Genomic DNA, 11,053 nt, shown 5'->3' with positions numbered 1-11,053 from the left:
AGCCAAGGAATGGAGCTGATTGCTGGCTGGGAAAGTAATGATCAGTGCACGAGCTTAGGCTCTCTCCTCATCTGTATGTGGTCTAATGAGGAGCATGAAGGAACTACAATGCTGTAGTGACTGAAGCTCCTTGGATCTGGAAGATCATTTATCTTTACTCAGGAGGAGTGGATTTACTGAAAGTTTGGTCAGAGCAAAAAATTTAAAAAAAGAAAATATTAACTTGCAATAATGGAAGTCTCTGACGGTGACTGTCTATCTTAGTAACAGACTGAAGACACTGAGCTTTAATGTTTTATTCATTATGGTCTGGTTGAATTGCAGTTGGTGTGAACATTACAAAATGTGCAATATAAGTTATTGTGGTTGGTCAGTATCAGATTATCAAATGTTAAAACTTGCTATAGGATGAAGGTTTAATACATTCAATAGAGCAGGTTCATCTTATAATGCGGTGTGTGTGTGTGTTTAAACTGACGGTGGCTGAAGAATATGAATGTAATATCAATGTAAATACGGGACTGTAGCAGCACAGCTTTGATCGCTCATCTCTTCTTCAGGGTCTTAATCGCACAACAGTGGCAGAGCAAGTGGCACTATGGGTGAGATTCTTGCGGCGAGGAGGTGTGTGTGTGTGTGTGCTGACAGAAGGGTTTTGTAATCCCCTAACCCTTCTCCACTGGAGTCTCTCAGTGATCCAGTAGCACTGATCCATTACAGAGGAGATGGACAGGGATAAGAAACACGCAGCTGGAGGGAATGGGAGGTGTTACCCGTTTAGAGGCTGTGTGCAGGAGGCTCGTGGCTGCAGGACGACAGCTACTCATGGAGGAGAGAGACAAGATGCACTTAAAGCTCATGTTTGTCCAGTCTCCATGCCAGCTGGTGGTGGGAGCGACGTTTTCCTTTATTTCCCTACATGGACTGATAATAACCTCATCACAACTTTCCACTAGACACAGTGCCTGGCCGTATTCAGTATTTTAATTAGTATAGACTGGACTAGAGAAGACAACCTGAAGATTGTGAGTATCTTCACTGTAAGCTCAACATTTTACATAAAGCATCAGTAGATTAGTAATTAAACTGTGTTCAATGCCACTGACATACAAACACTGTTTGAGAATGTAAAGTACTTCTGTTTTGTCTCTTGTAAAGGCTCAGAGCTCTGGCCGACACAAGTTCACCAATGTTCTCCTAAGTGGGTGACAATCTCAGAAAGCTCAATGCAATCCACACCACCTGTATCTTGATTTGTCTACAAAGTGTATAGGCCAGGTGGACTGTACATAACACACACTTGAGGAAAAAGTGGATGAATAAATGTATAACATAATGTGCTTTCTGTAGGTAATACTGTTTACAACCTAGGTTTACAGTTTGGATTTCAATAGAATAGTGAAACATACATATTTGTGAGTTTATTATTTTGTTATTTCATAGCTTGATGAATGATGTCTGGTGCAAATGTGACTTCTGAGCACACTGGCCAAACTTGTCTCCTAGAAATTATGTTCACTAATTTACAGCAAATACATTTTAAGGAAACATAATGCCGCCTGGATTATGTTTTCTATAAACATGATGAGAAAATGTTGTTAATTAATGTGTCTGAAGTCTCAAGTCGCTAAAATGTTGATACTGAACATATCAGACAATGTATTTAATTTGTTTTCCGCCAAAATATTCGATGTGGTAATACAATATCTGCTAGTAGTGGCTACTGCATTACTAAACTTTTTATGGTTATCTTTTTAGCAACAGAAGTGCTTTGGTTAAGATAAGGGAACAACATTAAACCAAAACCACAACCTTCCCCTAACGTTAACCAAAGCGCTTTTATTGCCAAAACCACAGATGAGATTCTGGGTGTGAAACTTTGGTGGGAGTCCTGAGTTTAGCCACATCCTTGTGACTCCTGTGCTGTAGATAAATGAAGAGCTTCATTAACTCAAAACAACCTGTTGTTGGAAAACCAATTCAGGAACCTATACTTGTAATTTCTAGGAGGCAGGGTTGCACAGTACAAATTCCTAGTGCACCCATCCAATCATTTTAAAGTGGCTACAATCAGTACTTTTATACTAACATTGGATCACATGACGACTTGCATGTGAAATGGGTCACTAGAGGTGACGAACCCACGCACATCTACAGTTCCCCTCAGCTCTGTGGAGGTTTATAGAGTTGCCAAAGTTAGCAACTAGCTGGTGATGAAACTTGAGCATTTAGCAGCTCAGGAGCCACATGTTTTTTCTCAGGGCTTAAGGAGCTAAAGGAAGAGTGAATATTGGACTTACATTCATCATGTGCCCATAAACACGACTCCAAATGAATGCTAATGTGGCTACGTATCTGCTGGCTGCGTAAATAAGTAGCTGTTTGTTGACGATTTTGCTATATTAACTTTAGATTAGATTAGCCTTTATTGTCTCCTCCTCCAGGCAGAAATTTATCTTGGGCATTCAAGAGAACACTTAAAAGGTGTTAAAATGTCATGTGTTGTGTTTACAGCTTGTTTCTGCTGCCTCCAAGTAGCCCCCCTAAAAAGATCTGTTTCTCACATAAAGTCAGCACATCTTGTATGTCAACTGAGGATACACTCAAGTCACCCGCCCAGTACATGCATCCATTTATCTTTTAAAAAGAATGATAAATATGTCATTTTCTACCTATTCAGTCACGACGAGTCAGCACTTCCTGAGTTGTAATTATTCCACAGCAATCAACACTGTAAGCTCCGGATATCTCAACTTTCTATTGGTACCTTGCTGCAGCTTTGCAGCGCTGTCAGAATTCTGATTACCGCGGTGCAATAATGCAGCAAGTGGCTCTTAGATAACAGTCGAGAGTTGTCACAGCTCTGACAGCCCATTTCTCCTCTCTGTGTATGAATTCCTTTGATACTTGGCGACGTATAAAATTCCTGGAAAGACCTGATAATCCTGGCGAGGACTGCGTCTGCGAGGTCTCCACCTCTCGAGTTGTCAACAGATTCACTTCAGTCTCCTCTTAACTTGTCCGGAATCCAGAAAATACACCATACATATGCACACTTTTATGTGATATAGTGCTGAACAGAAAGCTTATATAAAATCAATGATCTGGTTCAATAGTATACATGCAGTATAACACTAATAAGTCTTGGAGGCTATTCTTATCATATTGGCTTGGTTTCCTTTGCAAGGATGCTGAGTTTCAGGGAAGGATTGAATGTCAAGTCGATGGAGACTTCAGATAAGAACTACAAATAAGAGGAAAGGAAATACTGGAGCTGTGTATTTCTAATAGAACAGCAGAGGTGACCTTTCCCTGCAGCGACCTGCTGTCCTTGGGGCTAATGTGGGTGTTAACCGCAGATCCTGAGGGAAGGACAGCGGCCTCTCTTTCCACCACTTCACGTTCACATTCTGCACTAAAACCCACTCGTGTTGAGGGTGTAGCAACCTATGAAACCACAGATGTAATAATTCATCTGCTCATTAGTAAACGGTTTGGTGCACATTTGCAAGGGAAATCCTCAAGAAGTGTGAATTGTGGTAATCGTGTGTGAGAATGAAGGCAAATTTATATCGAGTATTGTAATTACAAGAGTGCAAGTGACAGGTACACTTCTGTACCTGCCCTTGTGTCCTCAGGTGAAATGCACCTATTTGGATCAATAATGTTCAGGATGGTTTGTTTCAACCATGTTTCCGGTCAATATTTAGCTCTGAAGCTCTAACGGAAACTGACCTTCCATTCCTCTAAGGACTCCCTGGGACAGCCTGTGAGGGAAATACATTGCATGATATTTATGTCCTAGGGAAGGGCTTTTTTCATTAAAAATGGAGGAGCGGTTTGATCTACCTGGGATCTGATCAGGCGTCATGAATAAGCAAGCGTGTTGTGCCCCCGGTGCTGCTGCACAACAGGAAACAAGGCTGCTTGTCAGAACACTTCACAACATCTGTCTCGGGAAACAGCTGTAACACGGCACCGACATAGACCTCTGAAGGATGAAGGAAGGATAAACATGTACATAAAAGAAGCACTATTATCCGGTCACACCAGCACTCATGGTATGATGGTGTTGTTACAGTAAAGCACAGAGAAACATCCACCGTCGCATACAGTTGATTGTTGGCATTGTTCTGCATGTGCGATTTCACAGAAAAGCAATCAGTCATAAAAAACGAGGCCACCAATTCTGCCTTTGCTGAACGAGCATCTGTGTCAGACTCATCTGTGTTGTGATGCAGCAGTGTAGGAACGTCAATTCCTAGTTGGCATGGCAGCTAATGAGAGGCTGCATCCAATACTGATGAGCATAAAAATGAGAAGATGCAAAACAAAAGAAAATGAGCGGATGCAAATGTGCAGCAGATGGAAGATTTGCATCCAGTAACAAGTGAACACGGCCTATTAGGATGTAATGATATGCAACATATTTCAGATAAACAGTTAGCGATAGATCAAAGCAATTACACAAAGCAGATTAACCGCCATCATCTTTAGCAGTGAAGTTGACCTAAAAGTGCTGTAACGGGAAAAACTGTGCGATCAATTGTCTTTTACTGTCCTTCAGAAACCGTTTCATCCCACTCACTGAGCCTCTGAGAAACAGCTATAAGGGCTCACGGCATGTGTGAAAACCCTTCAATAAAACAGCATTAGGGTCCTGCAAATAAAACAAACTCACCCCCCCCAATAATCAATTATTTACCCAACAGGCTTACAAAATTAGCACCACATCAATATTTTATCTCCTTTTTTTTTGTCATATCTCTGCCTCAGGAGGTGTTTTGAAAACAGCCTTGAAGCAAGATTGTAAAATGTAGGGAAGACTGCCTTTTGTGTGAACCCAAAGAGAAGATGCAATAAATGGTTCATTTAAAAACGACGTTTTTATGGAGCAGAGACGGTTTTATGCTTTGTTTAGTAGCATTATTCACTTCCTTGGGTAAAAGAGAGATTTTCCTTATACTGTAGTGCCTGTTACAGCTTGACGCTGCATTTTCTTCACTAATTCCCTGTGCCAGAGCTCTACTTCTGGCCTCGTTGCCTGTACTTATGACAGACTGCCACCTGCTGGTGAAGAATATCTCGGTATGCTTGATTAAAAGTGAGCAGTGCCAGGAGGCTGTTGATCTGGCTCTCTGATGGAGGCTAGTGAGGTCACATCTGGTTCCTTCATTAAGCTTGTCCCACGGGTCCTGATGGCCAGATCAGCTTAGATAGACTTTTATTTAAAATCTTCTGATGGCAGCTCCAAAGACCAGCTTGGCTAATTAATTTCCTCAAGAAACTAGAATTAGATCATCACAATTAAGGAGCTAAAACAAAAACTCTACTGCATGTTTTTGCACATTGGATTTGAGCACCACATTACAAGCATTGTTGTTCTGTACGAAGGAATTGATTTAATTGTTTCATACAATTCTGTATGGTACAAACTTAAACAAGAAAAAGCAGTTCAAAAGAATGCACTGTAGACTCTGCGAGACAGTTCATCATCTATTTTTATCATAAACAACATTTTTTTTCAAATCATTCTAGATATGTGAGCATGAAGCAGTTGTTTGATTATCTCAAAGAGATCCTAAAGGTATGATCCAGAAAATGTTCCCACATCCACAAAAGATCACCCACACAGACACACACAGACACACACACACACACACACACACACACACACACACACACACACACACACACACACACTCAGTCATTGTGCCAACATGTTGTTTCTGTTGTTAAGAGACCCACTTGTGAACTTCAATATAATGTACCAACAGGATAAACAGACTGTGGATTCAGTTTTTATGCATTTTAAACAGGTTACTTATGGTACAAATGCTATGCTTATAATGTTGTGCTTGATATATTGCTGTCCACTTTAGTGACACAGGCCGAGTCATCAGCAAATGTGTAACCACTAACAATAATGTCAGGGTTAAAGTTGTTTTGCTGCATTACAGGGAAATGACACAGCGTGTGCACGACGATCCAGGATTTTGTCCTGGAGCGAAATGTTGCATTTATCTTAGGCCACATGAGGTCAAACTCCGGCAACCCTCCATACAGTAATAGAGGAGCTCAAACCCCAGAGAACACACATCAAAAGGAGAGATAATTGCCTGCCTCAACAAGTCTGAACCAAAGTGTGCAGAGGCAGCTGAAGTGCTGAGCCTGACTCACTTCCCGCCTGCTATCAGCTGCTTGTCTTTTATCAAGAAGGGGAAATTCCCATCCCTTGTGCCATTTTCTGAAACGGTGGTTTTAAAAACCTGTTGAATGGACTTCACCATACATGACCTCCTTATAATACTTTTTTTTTGGGGGGGGGGGGGGGGGGGGGGGGGGGGGTTACAGCTCACAAAATGCCCATTTGTAACAAAACACTTTGTTTTGGTTACAGGCCCTCAGTTCCTCCTCCTGGCAGATTTTGAACAACAACTCTTTGAAAAGTTATGGAGGCGTTGTTCCATACGGAGTTAAACAAGCAATAATAATATTCGGTGCAATCAGAGCCTCCGTCGTGGCCCATGCTGTCACTCCCTGCGGCTGTGCTTTGGATGGCATCGGATGGAACGCCCATAAAGGCCACTGCTTATGACTGGCAGTAATTAGCTTTTAACGGTGGTGGTGAAAGATGGCTGTCCATAAAGTCAACACAACTCCGCCTGCCTGGATTTGCTCTGCAGCGGCAGCCCACGCCTCAGCAGACGTAGTCCACCCTCACTCATGGCTCTCTGCCTTTTTAGTGATATTATATAATTACATGAACTCATTCAAATTGTCTACAGTATCGCTTGACATTATATCTCCCTGGGGCAGCCTGGTGGCCTAGGGGTTAAGGCGCCGACCATGAGCCACAATGTCCCTGGTTCTTTTCCGACCGGGAACCTCTGTTGCATGTCATTCCCCATCATCTTCTCATTTCCTGTCATCTCTCTACTGTCACCATCTAATAATGGCAGAACATGCCTATTTAGCATATATCTCAATTACGTCTTCATGATTTTCCATTCTCACTTAGCTGACCCATGTACACAACTAAGATGATATGTTTGGTTCTCATAAAGCTGCAAGTTACTCAACAAAGCACCACAAATGTTATGATCATGTATGTATCCGTACAAAGTCATTGCAAAACATCGGTGCATGTGCATCCCTTTGGTGTGAGGACTCCCTGTCATATCCTGTTTCACTCATCGGTACCAAAGTGTCCCAATCCTGTAAAGTACCTGAGTGGAAGGAGAGGAAGTGTACACTTTTAGTCTGCGGCTGCCACCAAACACTTGGTGCCAGAGCAGTTGGAAACAAAACAGCGATAAGCAGTAATGGTTTATATGACAAGCATTTTTTTAACAGCTTTGATCAACTTGACATGGTACTGGGCTTTGATCCCCGGCAGTGTGGTGGAACTTCATTTCCCCATATCAGATTGAGAAAAGTCGGTGTTTGCTAATGTGAACCAGATGATGTCTTGAAACGGATTCAAGGTTTCAACAGTATCAGATGAACACAACTATTAACTACATTTAGTTTTGTTCGTTTATTTAGTTTTGTCACCGTATCAGCGAGTCATCTTGGAATGACCTAACCCAATTTTATATTGTTCATCCTGGGCTGATGACGCATCACTATGAGGATCATCATTATTGCCATTTCAGCATCTGAAAGTACCATAAAATGAAAATATTTATATTTGTGTGTTATTCGCATGACTGATTTCTTTCATTTCATCTCACTCAGCAGATAATTAGATGGTTACACTGAAATATTGTATGAGCAAGTGTTGGCACAGTAAGCAAGAAATATTCCCAAAGGTGACTAATGGTGTAGATTTTTTCTAGATTTTGATAAAGTGTTTGGTGAAGCAGAAGTTAACACTCCTGTCTGCTGCTCCAGGGAGACATGAGTCAAAGCTGTGGCCTTTTGTGCTCCTACAATCCCATTCATGTGACTGTACACAACTTTATGGCAACTGTTTAAAGTTTGTTCATGGAATTATTTCTGTCAAACTTATCATGCTGATTTATGACTCATTACAGACAAATGCTGTATGAGTGACACTTGAGGGCACAACATGGTTTCCGCCCTGGCGATTGCTTGCTTTGATCAGTTTTTGTTTTGGTCGTGTCACTTGTTTTGATTGCTGTGCTCTAAGGATCTTTGTGTGCCAATTTCACCCACAAGCATGCATAGTATCTTGACAAATTAAAAAGGGTTAACAATATTCAGAGACAATACATTAGACACGCTGTTCATTACTGTTTTTGTTTCATTGTTATTATAATAATGAAGTGAACAACATAGAATGATTAAAAATAAAACAAAGGAAACACAGAGGCTTAACTTCTTGGAAAGCCAGAATAAACTGTGAGAGTTTAGTGGGGTATAAAAACACAGTTATTCCCAGAATAACTGCAAGGCACAGCAGACTCAGCAGGGCTGGGTAAAGTACCTGGACGTGGTGATGGGGCAACGCTCCCTCCACATCAAACACAGTGACGGCCCTGTGTGTTGTACAGTCTCCGTGTCCCACCACAAAGTCAACAAACCAGTCGTCGTAAAACACAGCGCAGCTCAACGAGGAAGCTGGCCAAGGAACCACATCAACTGCGGCAGACAGGAAGTCATTTTTGCATTTATAGCTGCCTGCTAGAAACATACCATAAGACATAAACAGTTTGCTTTAACAAGACTGTTGGAAACTTAGCAGGGCATGTCACAATTAAGGACAAAGTTGCAAAACTTTCTGTACAGTGCTGAACTGTAAACGCTGAAGAATATAGGCCAACTAAAGAAAATCAGGGCATAAAACATGCTGAGTTTTGGTGGGAAATCAGTGCTTCATATGTGAAGCTCTGCACGTAATCATGAGTTTTCACCCTGAGCTATTGCTGACCCTAAAATGCCAACTTCTACACCATGTCCGCACATGCAATAGTGACATTCGGATCTCGTTGTACTCGCTTTGTTTTAACAGCTCCAGAAAAAACAGAGAGAGGTCACAAATGACGACTTTTTACATGGCTCTGTCGTTGCATGGTTAACCTAATCATAAAGATCCCGCCCACGAGAGCTGTGAGGGTCTTGCTCTACTATGATATTATCCAGCTCCACGATGACGCAGTTGGCCTCCTCATACAGTTACATGGTGTGTGCCAACAGACTCCGCTGTGATTGAGGGCAATTTTGGGAAGAATGCCACACAAAAATGTGTATTTTTTCGAGGTCCTGTGCCAGACGTCTTTTTGGAAGCAAAGTGGCGAAACCAAATGAAATGTGGCATTTGTTAAAATGCATGGAGCCGTATTCATTAAGCCTTTGACGCCATGTAAAATCAGTGGCAGATGTTTTCAAAGGAGGCCTGGGGATCCTCTGATGAGCCACATATAAACAGAAATAACCTTATGATTGTGTCTGAAAGAGCATTAAAAAACTGCATCAAATGAAAGAGGGCTTGTGCATTTGTTGCTGGAAAGAGCTGCTTTAGTCTGAAAGAAATGTGACCAAAAATATATGTACAATATGAATGTGTGTAATATTTTAGTGTGTTAACCAAATGTCTGTTATAAATCTCTATTCCCACTGAAAACAAAGGGCATTTTTCAGAATTACATTTACTATTTTCCAGGACTATATTTCCAGGGCTCTGGCTAAGGTTGTCTGCTTAATGATGTGCATACAAAATGGGAGTTAGCAAAGGACAACAAGCATCATAAAATGAAGGAACTTTACATTTTTGAATCCCCCTCACAACCAAATGTGTTTTGACCTGTCAGTATCACTGTCAAAATCTGGTGAGGTATGTGTGTTATCAAGACTGGGAACATATTTAAACTTTACAGAACCTGTGTAGACGTACGGATCTAACTATGCAAAAGACATGTTTGATTATGGCCACTGCTCTCTGTGGAAAATCATAACAAATAACATCATAAAAAAATAAGTACTTTGTGAGAAGAAGACATGACAGTATTTCTTAGAGACGCAAACAATACGTTTGAAGAGGGGGCTGAATCACGTATGTGTCAAAATGTGTGAAGCATCAACCACATCAGGAAACCATAGATTCAAATATGAGGAAGGATACCTTCCTCATCAAACCACAGGTCCAAAACATCTCATCTCCTCTTCATTACAACATTGATGGGTACAAGACTTCCTTTACCATAAAAGGCAAGTCACCAGACAATCTGTAAAATCGCATTTGATTAATAACTTAATTCCAGTGGAAGAAGTACCTTTCTCATCTTCATTTACTCAATTAAAAATAGCAATACCACACTGTAGAAATACTCTGTTACAAGTACAAGTCCTGCATTCATAATCTTACTTAAGTAAAAGTACACAAGTATTAGCATCACAATACCTAAAGTACTTTAAGTAAAAGTACTCATTACGGAGAATGGCCCATTTCAGATTAATATATATTATTAATATTATCACTGGATTATAATTATTGATGCATTCATGTATTCACTAATGTTGCAGCTGGTAAAAGTGAGGCTTTAACTACTTTATATACTGCCGGTTAGCTTAATACATAAAAATAAATCATAATTTATTAGCTGATTTATATTTTGTATTAATAATCAGAATCTGCAAAGTAACTAGTAACTAATGTTGGCGATTTAAGTTGCAGTTGAGTAAAAAGTACAATATTTCCCACTGAAATGTAGTGGAGTAGCAGTATAAAACATAAAATGAAAATACTCGAGTAAAGTTCAAGTACCTCAAAGTTGTACTTAAGTTCAGTACTTGAGTAAATGTACTTAGTTACTTTCCACCATTGCTTAATTCTTTGCAACTCTCCAAATTAATAAAGTTTCAATCGCTAATAGGGTTTTTGTAGCCACTTGTGTGATTTGGACAACCATTAATCTACAGCAACTTGTGCCGGGACTACCCTCTCTACCTCACATGGAGTAGTTTGACTTAGCTCATCAGTTAAAAAGAGTTGTTTATTTTTTCGGACCTGAAAATGCAGCGGACCAACTAAGTAAACATGTTTGCACGGCAAGAAGGCATGTCAGCAGAGTGAAAAAAAAGCCCCTCA

This window comes from Enoplosus armatus, chromosome 8, assembly GCF_043641665.1.
Source record: "Enoplosus armatus isolate fEnoArm2 chromosome 8, fEnoArm2.hap1, whole genome shotgun sequence".
Taxonomy (NCBI): domain Eukaryota; kingdom Metazoa; phylum Chordata; class Actinopteri; order Centrarchiformes; family Enoplosidae; genus Enoplosus; species Enoplosus armatus.
This window is presented reverse-complemented; position numbering follows the sequence as displayed.